Genomic DNA, 14,756 nt, shown 5'->3' on the forward strand with positions numbered 1-14,756 from the left:
CCCTCCACTGCTGGCCAAAGTCCATAGCATTCGGAGCCATGGCGTTCAAGGGCCTTATGATGTGACCCAAACACATTTTTCAAGCTTTTCTCCCAATCTTTCTCTGCATGTGCTTCATGACTCAATCAGCTGGCTTGTTTGCTATTCCCCAAATATCCCTCATGTTCCCACTTCTCTGAGCCTTGGCTGCAATCTTTCTCCTATCATGAATATTGTCTTATGTCTGTTTGGGCTGCTATAACAAAAATACCATACGCTGAGTGGCTTATCGTTTACTTCCCACAGTTCTGGATTCTAAGAAATTCAAGATCTGTGCTCCAACAGATTTGGTGTCTGGCAAGGGCTTGCTTTCTGGTTTGTAGATGGCGGTCTTCTTGTTGTGTCCTCACATGGATAGCACTTAGACAGGGTTGCATGCGAGAGGAAGTGCCTCACTGCATGAGAATGTCCAGTGTTAGGGCCCCCATACAGAAGGGGAAGAGGACAAGGAAAATCCAAGGGAAGAGAAGGGTTGGAGAGGGGTTTATGTGATTGTCATATGTGTCAGGGCCAGAGAGCTACAAAGGGTCATAATGGCTTGGGGTCTTAGAACCACAAGCCTTATCTTATCAATGATTAGCAGATACAAGGTTAATTTTCACAGGGCATGCAAAACAGGTAGTCTCCAAATGGCTAAAAGATATGCTTGTCTAGGTTTTTTTTTTTTTTTTTAAATAACAAGATGTGTCAAACTTTGAGCTGATGCTGGTAGGCTTTTGAACGAATAGATCTCAACCTTCAGTGAAGTAATAAAGAACATAGGAGTCAATACCCAGAGACCATCAGGCTCATTTATATAACACAACGGGTGGGAAATAGCAGTCAGTGCCACATCAACTGCTTACAAATTGCATTAAGTATTAAACATGCACAATATAGGAGATACTCCAGCAAAGAACAAGACAGTCTTTAGAATTACAAACTAGGAAAGAACAAAACCTATTTGATTGCTGATGGCAGTACTTGGGACGGAGGGTGGGGAGGCAATTGTTAGCTCAAATAACGATACATAAACTCAGCCTTCCTGTTCTACTGTGTTTTTATTTAGAGGTAAAAGCATCAGGAATTCTTCCCCTTTCCCCCCAGATAAATCCATAGAGACACTAATTGGAGTTGATGTCCAAGCTGAATGTTGTCCTGTGCGATGGGGAACAGAAGCACCCGGTGATACAACCACACGAATTGTGCTCCTTTGTTGGCTGCTGTGTAGGCTGTTTTTGTGAAAGTACTTCCCTTCCAAATGGAAGAGGCAAAAATCTTGGGTAAAATGTATTCTTCATTGGGGTGCTCTACCATTATAATCGTTTACATAATCACAATTCAAGTGCCCCGCAACTTACAGTATTCCCCCTCGGAGCACATCTTCTTTGTTTTAACATAGGAACTGCCTACAACTTGGATTCATTTTCTACAGTCCAGAGTTAATAAATATCCCCCAATTATTTGTGTACATAAATCCAAAAGCACGCAAATTCTTTACAAAATGAGAGCTTAGCATATTACAAATTCACAAGTCGCTTAAGAAATTTCTGGGACGTAAGTCGTAATATATGATTTTAATCACTGCTTAATACTCCCTGAGTTGTTTCCTAAGTTAATTCAAATAGGTAGTTTTAATCATGTGACCCTTGATATCTATGTGTTTGTTCAACAAATACTTATGGCGTACCTGCTATTAGCTGGGCACCGGGCCAGGACGTGGGGACATGGCAGGGAACAAGTTCAGCGTGATTGCTGCCCTGACAGTGTGGGGTCTGAGGCAGTGGTCATAAAGCTGCCCCCCCAGTTCAAGATTCTGATAATGAAAGACAAAAATAAGTAGTTTTACTTTTTTATTTTCTGCTGGTCTGGGCTCTTCTGAGGCGGAAACTAATTGTCTTCCGTTACAAATCCTGCTGGAGAGAAAAGAGCTTTTTTTAAGGGGAATTGATAGCTATGTAAGCTTATTGCCAGTCTGATGACTTGAGTTTAGCTCCAATTTGCTTCACCAAGGTTCCTGTTCAGCCTCAAGGAGGCAGATTCATGGAATCCTACATTCCAACTTATCAAAATATTCATTTGACCTTGAAAATATTCTTCTTGGTGCCACATAGCTAGAAGACAAATAAAATATTTGAACAAAATGTTTGCATCAGTAGCTCCAAATTGACAAAAACTCTGTAGGTTGTCTAAGCTGAGAAACCTCTCGAAGGCTCGTTTCATTTAGTGCCTACAGGTTTTTGTTATTCTCTATGCTCACAGATGACAAGCAGCATGTTAATTAAAAAACTGACATCTTTCAATTCACTCTTTTCTCAGTCCTTGCAATATTCCTCTTTCTCAACTCCCATCGCCACTCCTGCTGTTACCAAAGAAGCGTAAGTGAAAGGTTTCACAGTTTTTACATGAATAATTTTGGGGGCAAATTCTGTTCTTCCCATCAACCACTTTACAGCAAAGTCAAACTATGTGCCCTGTTACGTTAAATTTTGATCTTTTTAACACAAGAAAATATCATTTTGATAAAGGTTAATGCCTCCTTAATATTTATACACTTGAATCATATTAAAAATGTGTTTTTGGAATTCTGAAATCTTGAATTAATATCACAAGGTGCAAAGACTGTGTGACACCATTTGTAATTCATTAGCACATACTTTACAATATATTAACACCGAGTGTAGAATTCTCTGTCAATTCTGGCAAGCCTGTGAGTTTCATCCCAGTCTATTCTCTCGCACTCCAAGGCTTTGACATGGATGCCCAGAGACAACTCCAAATGATTCTTACAGATCAGGAATAAATTAACTTTCAAGCAATCTGCTAGGTACAATACATTATCCTGAGAAACAGGCTTACCTAACAGCCATCCAGCATATGTTTGTCTAGTGTCAAGCAGATTTCGAACACCAGGCTGCCGGAATGTGAATGAATTGTGACATGATTCCGGTAAATTGGAGACCGCATCTGCTGACCCACACCTGGCACATGTCCTCCTCACATAGCAAGTCTGCAGGTAATTAACAGTCCCTACAACTCATTTTGAAATAGTGCCTGTAAAATCCCACAGGTATTGTCAATGGGTCCTGGAACAAATGAAAATCTAACAGTGTCACAGATGTCATAAGTTTGTCCTTTGCTGATGCTAAAACCCTCTGGAATATTTATTTTAATGACCTGATCCCCTGGGAATCTGAAAACCAGTCTCTGACTGACATGTATACACAATGTCCAAAATGATCATTTAATGGCTATATTTATTTTGGCTCACAGCTCAAATACTTAAATCTTAGCCTTAAAAATTTCCAAATCTCTTCAATCCTTTGGCATCATAGAATATTTGGTTCCCTTGAGTTTGAAAACTTCCATACAGAGCATAGCAGAGGAGTTTATGTTTTAAAATGTTTATAAGAATGTTTCTGGTTTTATTATTATTAAACAGAAAGCTGAATTACCTGCATTTTAGAATTAAGTCTACTTCATATTTATCATTAATCTCTGTGAATGAACTATTTAGAACTGTAGGAAAATATTTTTGACCCATGGTGTAGTGTGTGCACATAAGTGTGTGTGAATGTGCATATGCATACAAATCTTTCTGGAAAACAGCAAATACACAATTGGATGCATGAATATGGTCTGTCTTTGTGATCACTATTGCCTGTGCAAGTGAAATTGTTCTTGCTTTGTCCTTTGAGCAATGACAGACTACTCTGCTCTAGCCTCATCCCTGCCATGCTGCTTCATCCTATGGACAGCTAATTTCTTCCTAATACCCAATTTTCCTCCTTTATAGTAGTATAATGCTGGGTGTTATCTAGATACATTGCTGCCCCCCCCAATACACATTCTAGTCTTCCTTGCAGCTAAGAATGGGAAAATGACCTCATTTTAGACAGTAAGACATAAATGGATCTTCCTTGGACCACTTCTATCAAACTGCTGCCTGGAATACCAGCTTGATGGGTTGGTATCCAGCAGTCATCTTGTGCAATGTTGAGTGAGGTTCACACTGTGACTTGGAAAGAGCCTTGTAGTCTGACCACTGGGAGACCTCCCCAGTCCCAGGCTGTCTATCTTCAGCTATTTTACGTAAGAAAGACATAAACCTCTATCCTATTCAAGACATTGTTTTTCCTATTGTGTGTGCAGACAAACTGAGTGCTGATAACAAAGTGTCCCAGCCATGTCTCTCACACCTGCCCTTGGTACCATCCATCGCCTGCTCTGATCCCTGCCATCCAGGCATGAGTTATGTTCCAGGAGTCATTCCTTTGACTGTCTACTTTCCTCCACAGGTGAGGCCTGCTAAAATCTGAGGACTGCCTTTCTGTTCAGCCTCACATCTGCCATTCCTCCTAACCTCCATGTTCAGCAATATTGTCAAGTTTCCTCACACTTCAGGTCCATGGTTCCTCTGTCTAAAAAGTCTTCCTGTGTTCAACAACTTGAGAAACCCAACTCTCAGCTCAAATGGTCACCCCTCTCTTTACAATCTTCCATGACTCTCCCATATAGAGCAAACTGATGTGTCCTTTCTCTTAAATGTCCCTGCAGTGGGTTAACTAACTGTATTGAAAAACTTTGTGTGTCTGTCTCCACATTAAACTATCAGCTCCTGAAAAGCAAGAACTCCGACATTCCTTACTTGTGTATCTTCAACAAGCACATTAGAGTCTCTCAATGTACATATGCTAAGTGGAAAAAAATGAATGAGTGAATGATTCAGCTAGGGACCCATTCCATTAGGAAGCACTCCCCCTTCTTTAAATAACTAGCTTCAACTCCTTGTTGCCTAGGTGACAAAAAGCCTCAATGATTTTTTTAGACCATACTAGAACTTTATAGCATACTGTTCTGATTTTTTATTTTCTTCATCTTAAATCTTTTTTAGAGTAGAAAATAGCAAAGAAGTATAAATAAATGCTTTATATTTAATTAGTTTTAATAATGGCTACTGTGTACTTACTACTCTCTTACAGTGGCAACTTGGCATTGCCATGCATGCACTGTTCTAAGTGCTTCACATGCTCTATTTTTTTTTTAACATTTGCCTTAACCCCATGAGGTAAATATTGTGTCCTGACTCTTTCAGTTGTAAGTGGTAGGACCTCAAATCAATCTAATTTAATAAAAAGAAATTTATTGGCTCATGAGCCAAAATATTTCAGGGTAGTGGTTCAGCTGGATCTAGGGCTCAAACAATGCTTTTAGGGTGCAATCCTTAACCATATCTCTAACTCTATCCTTGTCCCTATGCCTACCTCTAACCCTGTCCTGTCTCTCGCCCTACTTCTAACTCTATCCTTATTCCTAGCCCTACCTCAATTCCATCCCCATCCCTAACTGTACTCTTATTCTTCTCCATAATGCTATTCCTTTCCCCATCTCTGTCTTTACCCTTACTTCTATCTCAATCTCCATCTTTATACCTATCCTATCCCGATGTCCATCTCTCCAAAAGTCTCCTCATTAGACTCAAACTTATATTCTATCCCCTTAGTAACTCAACAGAAAGGAAGCATCTTTCCCATAGCTCTTGGAGTAAAATCTCAGAGAACGGTCTGATTGGCTGCCTTGGGTCATATAATTATCCATGAAGTTGAGCTTGATTAGGGAGAAGTGCAATGTGGTTGGCCAGGCCCAGGTAATACCCAACCAGTGAATAGAGCAGACTATTTTCAGCCCCTGCCTGAACTAATCACCTGGAAGGAGTGTTCCTATAGCAAAGAAGGGTTACAAAAAAATGTCAGGCAGGAAAAAATGGAAGTTTTCTACCACCAATACGCTCTCTCCTTATAGATGAGGAAACTGAGCTTAGATTATTTCATTTTCCCCAAAACATACAAGAGGTAAACCATGGAGCTAGGATTCAAATCCACTTCTGTATGACTCCAGAGTCTTGGTCTGCTAATCACTTTTCTCAACTTATGTTGCTTTATAAAGTACTAAAATGTAAACACTAAACCTTCAAAATCTAACTGATGATGAACCAGAGATACATAAAAAATAATTAATTTGCCCACATTTGTGAGGTAGGGCTAAAGCTGTGATCTGAATTGTCACTTGGTATGCTACCCAACCAAGTTATATCACCTTACCAAAAACATATACTATGCTTTTTCATACATTGTCCATAAACAAACAATTAAAAACACATAGGAGTCACTACATGTCCTTAGGGATTTTATTGTTTCACTTTTCTTGAAGTTTTATTCTTGGCATGGATAGTTCCTACTGGGATATTTTCTAAATGATCCTCAGCTTTGTAATGCCTTTTCCTGACTGCATGTCATCATAGCAACCTTAAACTACCCAAATGGATTTGTGTGTACACCGCACTTGTTCTGGCATTGGTCTTAACACTGATCATGCTTTTTCTGATTTCCCTAAGAGAATATAAGCTACCCTACCTACATACTTTCTATGTTTAAACACTCATCCATAGAAATCCTGAAAGAGTAAAGCATGCCACATCAATATTAAGGGATTTGAGTGCAAGAAAAGATCTTAGAGATCATTAAACCCAATCATCTCATTTTACAGATGAGAGGGATGGGATTCAGAGGGTAAGTGTCTTGCTCAAAGTCACTCCACTGGCTTGACTGAATTTGGGGCCTGGGATTTTCAGATGCTTTGTCTAACATTGTACCATTACCTACATTGGCCCATATCTCATTTACCATGCACCATTAGGTCTTCCTCTCCAGAGACCTGAGTCACAACGTCCTCTGAGACTTTGTGGGCCAGAAAATTTAAGCCATAAACTTTTGTCCTTGCACACTAGCCATGTGATTAATATAAAGATGAGGCAGAGACGATCAAATTCCAAGGAATATAAAAATGCCATTGAAAAATGGCAAGAGATTTTAACAGCTGCTGTGCTTGATAGATTTAAGAATGCTCCTTGAATCTGTACAGAAACTCATTTTCATTATAGAACAAATAATCCTTCTGCTATAGTAATAGAAATGGAAAAAAAAGAATGTAAACTATGATAAAAGAGTGACAAAAAGTCCTTGCAAATGACTGTTAAAAGTTGTCCAGATAAATCTAATATTCTGTTTTCTATCACAAAGCATTTTTTCTCTCCCTTTTAATAATCCCTTTTATGAAGCTATTCAAACCTCATTAACTTGTCATGTTGTCATGGTAGCCTCATCTCCAAATGTGAATTAACTTTATATTGACTTCAAGGAACATGATTTTCTTATAAAAGTGTTATACCAATATCACTAGGAGAGTTATTTGTGCTACTTTGAAAATTCTCAAGGACTTCTGGTCAAGATGGTGGCATAGGTAAGCACAGCTCGCCTCCTTACACAACTACATGAAAATTACAACTAAAATATAGAAAAACCATCACTCAGAACTGTTATAAATTGGTTTAAATGGAAGTCTGACACCTACAAAATTAAAGAAACCACAATCATTCAGACTGGTTGGAGGGGCAGAGACATGGAACAGGCTGGTCCCAAATCCCTGTGTGGTAGATAAAAATTCAGGAGGGTATCTTGGGAGTGAGGAGTCCCAGCTCCATACCATGCCCTCATCCCAGGACTCCAGTGCCAGGAAGATAAGCCCCCACAACTTCTGGCCGCAAAAACTGGTGGAGATTGAGTCAGTGGAAGGAATTTTTAGAGTTCTAAGCATTTTCCCCTAAAGCACCCACACATGGACTTACTCAGACTCCTTCTGAGCTCCAGCACCAAGGTAGTAGCTTGAAAGGCATCAATGGCATACAGAGAGGGAAGTGAAGGGTCTGGTATCAAGACAAGAGGTGGTGGACAGCTTTTTCCCAGACAGATAGGCAGGCAGAAGACATTGTCCCTTTTCTCAGCTCTCCCACCACAGAGCCACAGAACAGGCAGGTTGTGCCATATGTGAGACTCCATCAACCTGGCTAACACTGTCTGCCCACTCTGGAGATTCCCAGAAGAGACTCCATCCCACCAAAGTTATGGGCTCACCCAAGCTGCTTTCCCATATGAATGGCTGGTCTTGGCTCATGCTTCACAACTTCCTAAATCCTCCCAAACAAGCAACAGCTAGCCTCAGTGAAACTCTAGCCCCTGTACCCCTTGCTAAGTGGCCCTAGACCTGGCACTAGCAGCAGGAAACCTAGTTTCACAGCTTGGCTTTGCCTGGGAATCTCCAAACCCAGCACACATAGTAGCCATCTCAGATTGCTTTATAGCTCAGGCAGGGAGGCTCTGAGCAAAACATAGGTGAGGACTGACCATCACTTGTACTTCCCAGGAAACCCCAGGGCCAGCACTCCCAGTGAACAGCTACAGACCACATCAGAGCACCACCACCCTGCTCCTGCACAGCATATCTTCCACAGAGGGTGGAGATTAGTGGTCAGTGGTCACAGCTAGTCCTTGCAGCTCACTGGCCTGGGCAAATCCCTCCCATTGGTCTGCCATCAGCAACCAAGGCTTAACTAAAAGAGGAGGCTGTACTCAGCCCAAAGGGTGCACCTCAAGTATCTAGCTTGGGGGAGAGGGGAGGCTGTGCCACTGGATCCTACAGGACACCTACTATATTAGGCCACACTACCAAAGCATGGAGTGAAAGCAGCTCTATCTAATACATAGAAATGAACACAGGGAGGCTGCCAAAACAATAAGACAAAGAAATATGCCCCAAATTAAAGAGCAGATCAAAAGTCCAGAAAAAGATCTAAATGAAATGGAGATAAGCAATCTACCAGATGGAGAGTTCAAAACACTGGTTATAAGGATGCTCAAGGAACCTAGTGAGGACCTCAACAGCATAAAAAAAGATCTGGTCAGAAATGAAGGATATGCTAATTGAAATAAAAAGCAATTTACAGGGAAAACAACGGTAGAGTGGCTGAAGCTGAGAATCAAATCAGTAATTCGGAACATAAGAGAGCAAAAAACAACCAGCAAGAACAACAAAAAGAGAAAAGAATCCAAAAAAATTAGTATAGCATAAGCAGCCTCTGGGACAACTTCAAGCATTCCAACACTCACATCATAGGAGTGCCAGAAGGAGAAGAGAAAGAGCAGGAAATTGGAAATCTACTTGGAAAGATAATGCAAGAAAGCTTCCTTAACTTGGTGAAGGAAATAGACATGCAAGTCCAGGAAGCACAGAGAGTCCCAAACAAGATGGTAGCAAAGAGGCCCACTCCAAGACATATCATAATTAAAATGCCAAAGGTTAAAGATAAAGAATCTTAAAAGCAGCAAGAAAAATGAAGTTAGTTACCTACAGGGGAACTCTTGTAAGACTGTCAGCCAATTTCTCAAAAGAAACTTTGCAGGCTAGAAAGGATAGGAAAGAAATATTCAAAATGATGAAAAGCAGAGGCCTACAACCAAGATTGTTCTACCCAGCTAAGCTATCATTTAGAACGGAAGGGCAGATAAAGAGTTTCCCAGAGAAGAAAAAAACTAAAGGAGTTCATCGCCACCAAACCATTATTATATGACATAAAGGGACTTATTTGAGAAAAAGAAGATCAAAACTATGAACAATAAAATGGCAAGAATTACAAATCTATCAGCAATTGAATCTAAAAAACAAACTAAGCAAACAAGAACAACAGAGACAGAATTATGGATATGGAGTGTTTTGATGGTTGCCAGATGGGAGTGGGATGCGGAGGAGTGGGTGAAGAGGTGAGGAGATTAAGAATGTAGTTACAGAATAGCCATGGGGATGTAAAGTACAGTAAAAGAAATGGAGTAGCCAAAGAACTTATACGCATGGCCTGTGGACATGAACAATGGTGGTGGTATTGTCTGAGGGTGTGAAAGGTACTGGATGGAGGGGGGCAAAGGGGGGAAAATTGGAACAACTGTAATAGCATAATCAATAAAATTTAATTTAAAAAAACTCGAGTAATTAAGTTCTATTAATTACAGTTATAAAGTTTGAAAGTATATCTTCATGTTAGTGTTCAGAAACCTAAATCATATTTTCAACTGTAGCAATTTCACTGGAATAAGACAGTTCCATAGTAATGGCTTACATCCTTTAATTAAGGCATTTCTCAGAATTAAGGTATACTGAGATACATGTTCCAATTGGTATACCAGAAAATAGATTCTAGGCTTTTTTTCACTTAAATTCAAAAATCCAGGGCCAGACCTATAAAAGAATGAGTATTTCCTCCTAGGCCAAAAATGGCAAATTGTTTTCATCTAAAGACCCAACTCGGATAAACCTAGAAATAGACAGTGGAAAGGATTGTGAATACGTTTCCAGGGTCTGGAGGGAAAGAGAGCTGTTGACAATTAGAAGTGTTTCCTATGGACAAAGAAGGAAGAGGTAGTGTCTGTGGGATGCATTCATACTCTCCAAAATACAATTCTCATTGTTTCTTTCTTTCTAGTTTCAATTCCAATGTTTATGAAACATACATACATATATGTTTGTATAATTAAAAAGCCCAAAAGAAAGTCTCATAATGAAAAAGTAGTTTCCTGATCAACTTTTTCCATTCCTGAATTTCTTTGTCTAAGTTAGTATTTTTTTCAGCTTACATTTTTATTGAATTTATTGAAGTGACATTGATTAATCATATAGGTTTCAGGTGTACAACCCTATAATACATCATCTGTGTATAGTATTGTGTGTTCACCTCACCAAGTCCCTTTTCATCATCATTTATACCCCCTTTACCCTTTTCAATATCCCACACCCTACTTTCCCTCTGGTAATCACCTTACTGTTGTTTGTGTCTATGAATTTTATTTTATTTTATTTTTTGCTTAACCCCTTCACCTTTTTCACCCAACCCTCTACCCTCTGACAACTGCTAGTCTGTTCCCTGTATCTATGTCTGTTTATATTTATATTTTGATTGCTAGTTTATATTGTTCATTTGATTCCACATATAAGTAAAATCATATGGTACTTGACATATAGCACAGAATTAGAACAAATATTCCAAAAACTTATATGGAACCACAGAAGACCCAGAATAGCCACAGCAATCCTGAGAAAGAACAAATATGGAAGAAACACATTACCTGATATCAAACTATGCTACAAGGCCATTGTAATCAAAACAGCCAGCATAAAAACAGAAATATAAATCAGTCAAACAGAATGAGAGCCCAGAAATAAACCCATGCCTTTACGACTAATTAATAGTGAACAAAGGAGTTAAGAACATACAATGTGGTAAAGATACTCTATTCAACAAATGGCATTAGGAAAATTGGACAGTTACACACACACACACACACACACACACACACAGAAACCATACCACCTTTTTATACCATACACAAGAATAAACTCAAAATAGATTAAAAACTAAATATTAGACTCAAAACCATAAAAGTACTAGAAGAAAACATAGGCAGTAACATGTCTAACATTTCTTGTAGCAATATTTTTTCTGATACGTTGCCTCTGGCGAGGGAAACAAAAGGAAAAATAAACAAATAGGACAAATATATCTTGACTGTAATCACCTGAGAGACCCTGAGCCAAAATCACCTAGGTATGCCACAACCAAATTCATGATCCATGAAATCTGTTAAGATAATAAATGTTTGGTTTTTTGAACAACCAGTTTTGGGGATAATTTGTTACACGGCAATACATAACTAATGTACTGTTCTGTTGTTCTTCCCATTCTTTTTTTGCAGTTATAAACAATGCTGCTTCAGGCTTCTTTGTATGCATATCTTTATGTTCTCAACATATTATTTCTGTAGGAGAAATTCTTAAAGTTAGAATTTCTGGCTATGCACATTTTAAATTTAGATATTGTCAAATTACCTCTTCCAAATAATATAACAATTAATGTTCTGCTAAACAGTGGATGAGAGTGTCTATGTATCTTTGCTAATTTGAAATGTCTCTAATTTTTCTCAATCCTATGAGAGAAAGTACCTGATATTTTTATTAATTTGTACTCCTTATCTTTTTGTGAGGGTGGGCATCTTTTTTGTTTATAGTTTCAAAAAAACACCTTGCTTATTTCAGATAAAATTTTCTTTGCATTCTCCTATGCCTTGGTCTTCCTTCTACAATGCCTAGCATATAGTTCATACTACATAAACGTAGAGTTTTTGAATGAATGATGGAATAAATGAAATTCAGATATGCAGAAAGTCTTTAGCTCCATGGATTGACTTTTTTTCTTTACTATGTGTAACATATTTTTTTCTTTATTTTTATTGTTTACCCTATTATAAATGTTTCTATTCCCCCCACCTTCACCCACCTCCACCCAGCTCTGCCCCCCTTCCCTCAGGTCATCACCACACTGTTGTCTGTGTCCATGGGTTATGCATGTATGTTCTTTGGCTGATCCCTTCACCTTCTTTCATCCAGTCCTACCCTTCCCCCTCTCCTCTGACAGCTTTCCATCTGTTCCACGTATCCACGCCTCTGTTCTATTTTGTTATTTTGTTTGTCTATGCTTTGTTTATTAGATTCCACATATATGTGACACCATATGGTATTTGCCTTTCACTGACTGCTTTATTTCACATAGTATAATAGTAGCCAGGTGCATCTATTCTGTTGCAAAAGGTAAGAATTCCTTCTGTTTGATTGCTGCATAGTATTCCATTATGTAAATGTACCACAGCTTTTTTATCCACTCATCTACTTATGGGCATTTGGGCTGTTTCCAGATCTTGGCTATTGTAAATAACACTACTATGAACATAGGGTGCTTATATGCTTTTGAATTGGTGTTTTGGGATTCTTAGAATATATTCCCAGAAGTGGAGTTAACTATTAATTGGGAAAAAAAATCCTTAGCAACCAATGAATTCAATTATCTTTTCTCTTCTCCTTTATCACTATTTAATTAACATTCAAGTGTTCTATGTCAGAGCTCTTAATCTTATGACTTCTTCAAGCTAACCTGTTTCTGAAAGTGGCCATATATTTTTTTCTGTCTGATATTTTCAACATCGCTTGATAGTTATGTAACAAATAATTACAATGATAATACTAGTAACAACAATATAGCGATGTTAATTCCAACTATTTTTGGGTACCTAGTATGTGACCAGTACATTATATACATAACTTAATATTTGTTACAGTCTTGTAAGTATTGTTATTTCCCATTATAGAAATGAAGAAACCAATATTTAATAGCATTAAATAAGTTAGCTACAGTCATATAGTTATTAAACAATAGAATTGGAATTGAAGCTCTATTCAAAGCTCATATTCTTTCTATAATGCTCAATTGACTGTCTTAGATATAAATCATTTGTGTATTTGTTTTCTCATATTGTATGCTCAAAGAAAAAGGAGGGCTTAAGAAAAGAATTACACAATTTAAACTAATGAACATTGAGGTTATATGTTTTTCCTGCCTGGAAAGGATTGCATAGTACTATTGATTCTTTTTTCATAAGAATGAACATTTTCCTTTCCTTCATAGTTTACAGTCTTAATTCAGCGATCAATGAGTAAGTGACATATACTCAATTAAAGTGAGGAAATGCAATCGAAATGTTTAACTATACAAACAAAAAGAAAAGAAAATGTGGTTTCTTCTCACAATGACTATCACTCTCTACCATCTAAGGATTTATGTCAAGCTGAGAAGATTCTCCCAGCCAGTTCAGAAATAGGAGCGCATAATGAATTTTAACGCAACTCCAGGATAATGAGATTGATGCCTTCCTCACAAAACGATTTAAAAACTTTCAGAGATAATTTGGGTGTCTGGATGTTGAGGTCACCACAGACTGCAGGTGAATATACTTTTCAGGTGACATTCCAAAATGTTCCATCAGAATGACATAAATTTATTTTTAAGAGACAATAACTCCCTTAAATTGTCAAAAGTTGTTTTCCAACAAGACTTATACAAAATCATCACACTGTAGAAGGCAGCCATAAGGGGGTTAACAACACTGTAATGAGGACACTGTGAACTGGAGTTCGTGGTACACATTTCACGGCTGCCTCTTCTGAGACATATCTAAGAGTTTTCATACTTTGAGTTCAAGGAAAGAAAAAAAAAAAATGTTTGAGTTTTCTTTTTTTTCCCCCATTGAATGTGGCAACCTCGTGTTCCCTCAATGTTGAACTTGGATGCCTTCTAGAATAATGTCTTCTTTTAGGCATAACAACTCACACTCAGTAGCACCAGCAAAAATGCTAGAATGCTTTATACCAGGAACAAAAAAGAGGCATAATGGTGGTGACATGATGAGTAATCTTGCAACACAAACCTAAGTAATGAGGGTACTGTGAGTCATTTTTCTCAACCTGCGTGTTGTTCCACATGGTCACTGAAGGGTGACACTAAAATGGATAAAACACTGGTATCTCTCTAAAACAGGCGTGCTGAAGTCCCTCATGGTGAGGACAGAATGTTTATTCATTAACATTTATTTAAAGTACTTTTTCACATATCTCTAGCTCGGTTTTTATTCAGCCAACTGCATATTAACCATTGTTTATAGGATAGTCAGAAAACATGACACTCAGAGATACACAGGAAGTAATTCTCAATTCATAAAAATCATTTCAATAAAATAACAACAAAATAACAATAACAGGATTTCCTAATGTAAAATTCTGTGTTATAAACATATTTTTAAAGCCATAGTCTCTTATTTTATAAATAGCTATACTGTGTTAGTTTTTCAGTAACGTTATAATATATAGCAGATGGGAATGTGTTCTGGAAGCATTATTTATTTAACCCATTCATAATTTTCACCCTGTTTCCAAAAATAAAGAGCTGAGGAAGGTTAAAGACATTTATA

Source organism: Pteronotus mesoamericanus, unplaced genomic scaffold, assembly GCF_021234165.1.
Source record: "Pteronotus mesoamericanus isolate MK-2021 breed Mesoamerican mustached bat unplaced genomic scaffold, CSHL_Meso_final contig_457, whole genome shotgun sequence".
Classification (NCBI taxonomy): Eukaryota; Metazoa; Chordata; class Mammalia; order Chiroptera; family Mormoopidae; genus Pteronotus; species Pteronotus mesoamericanus.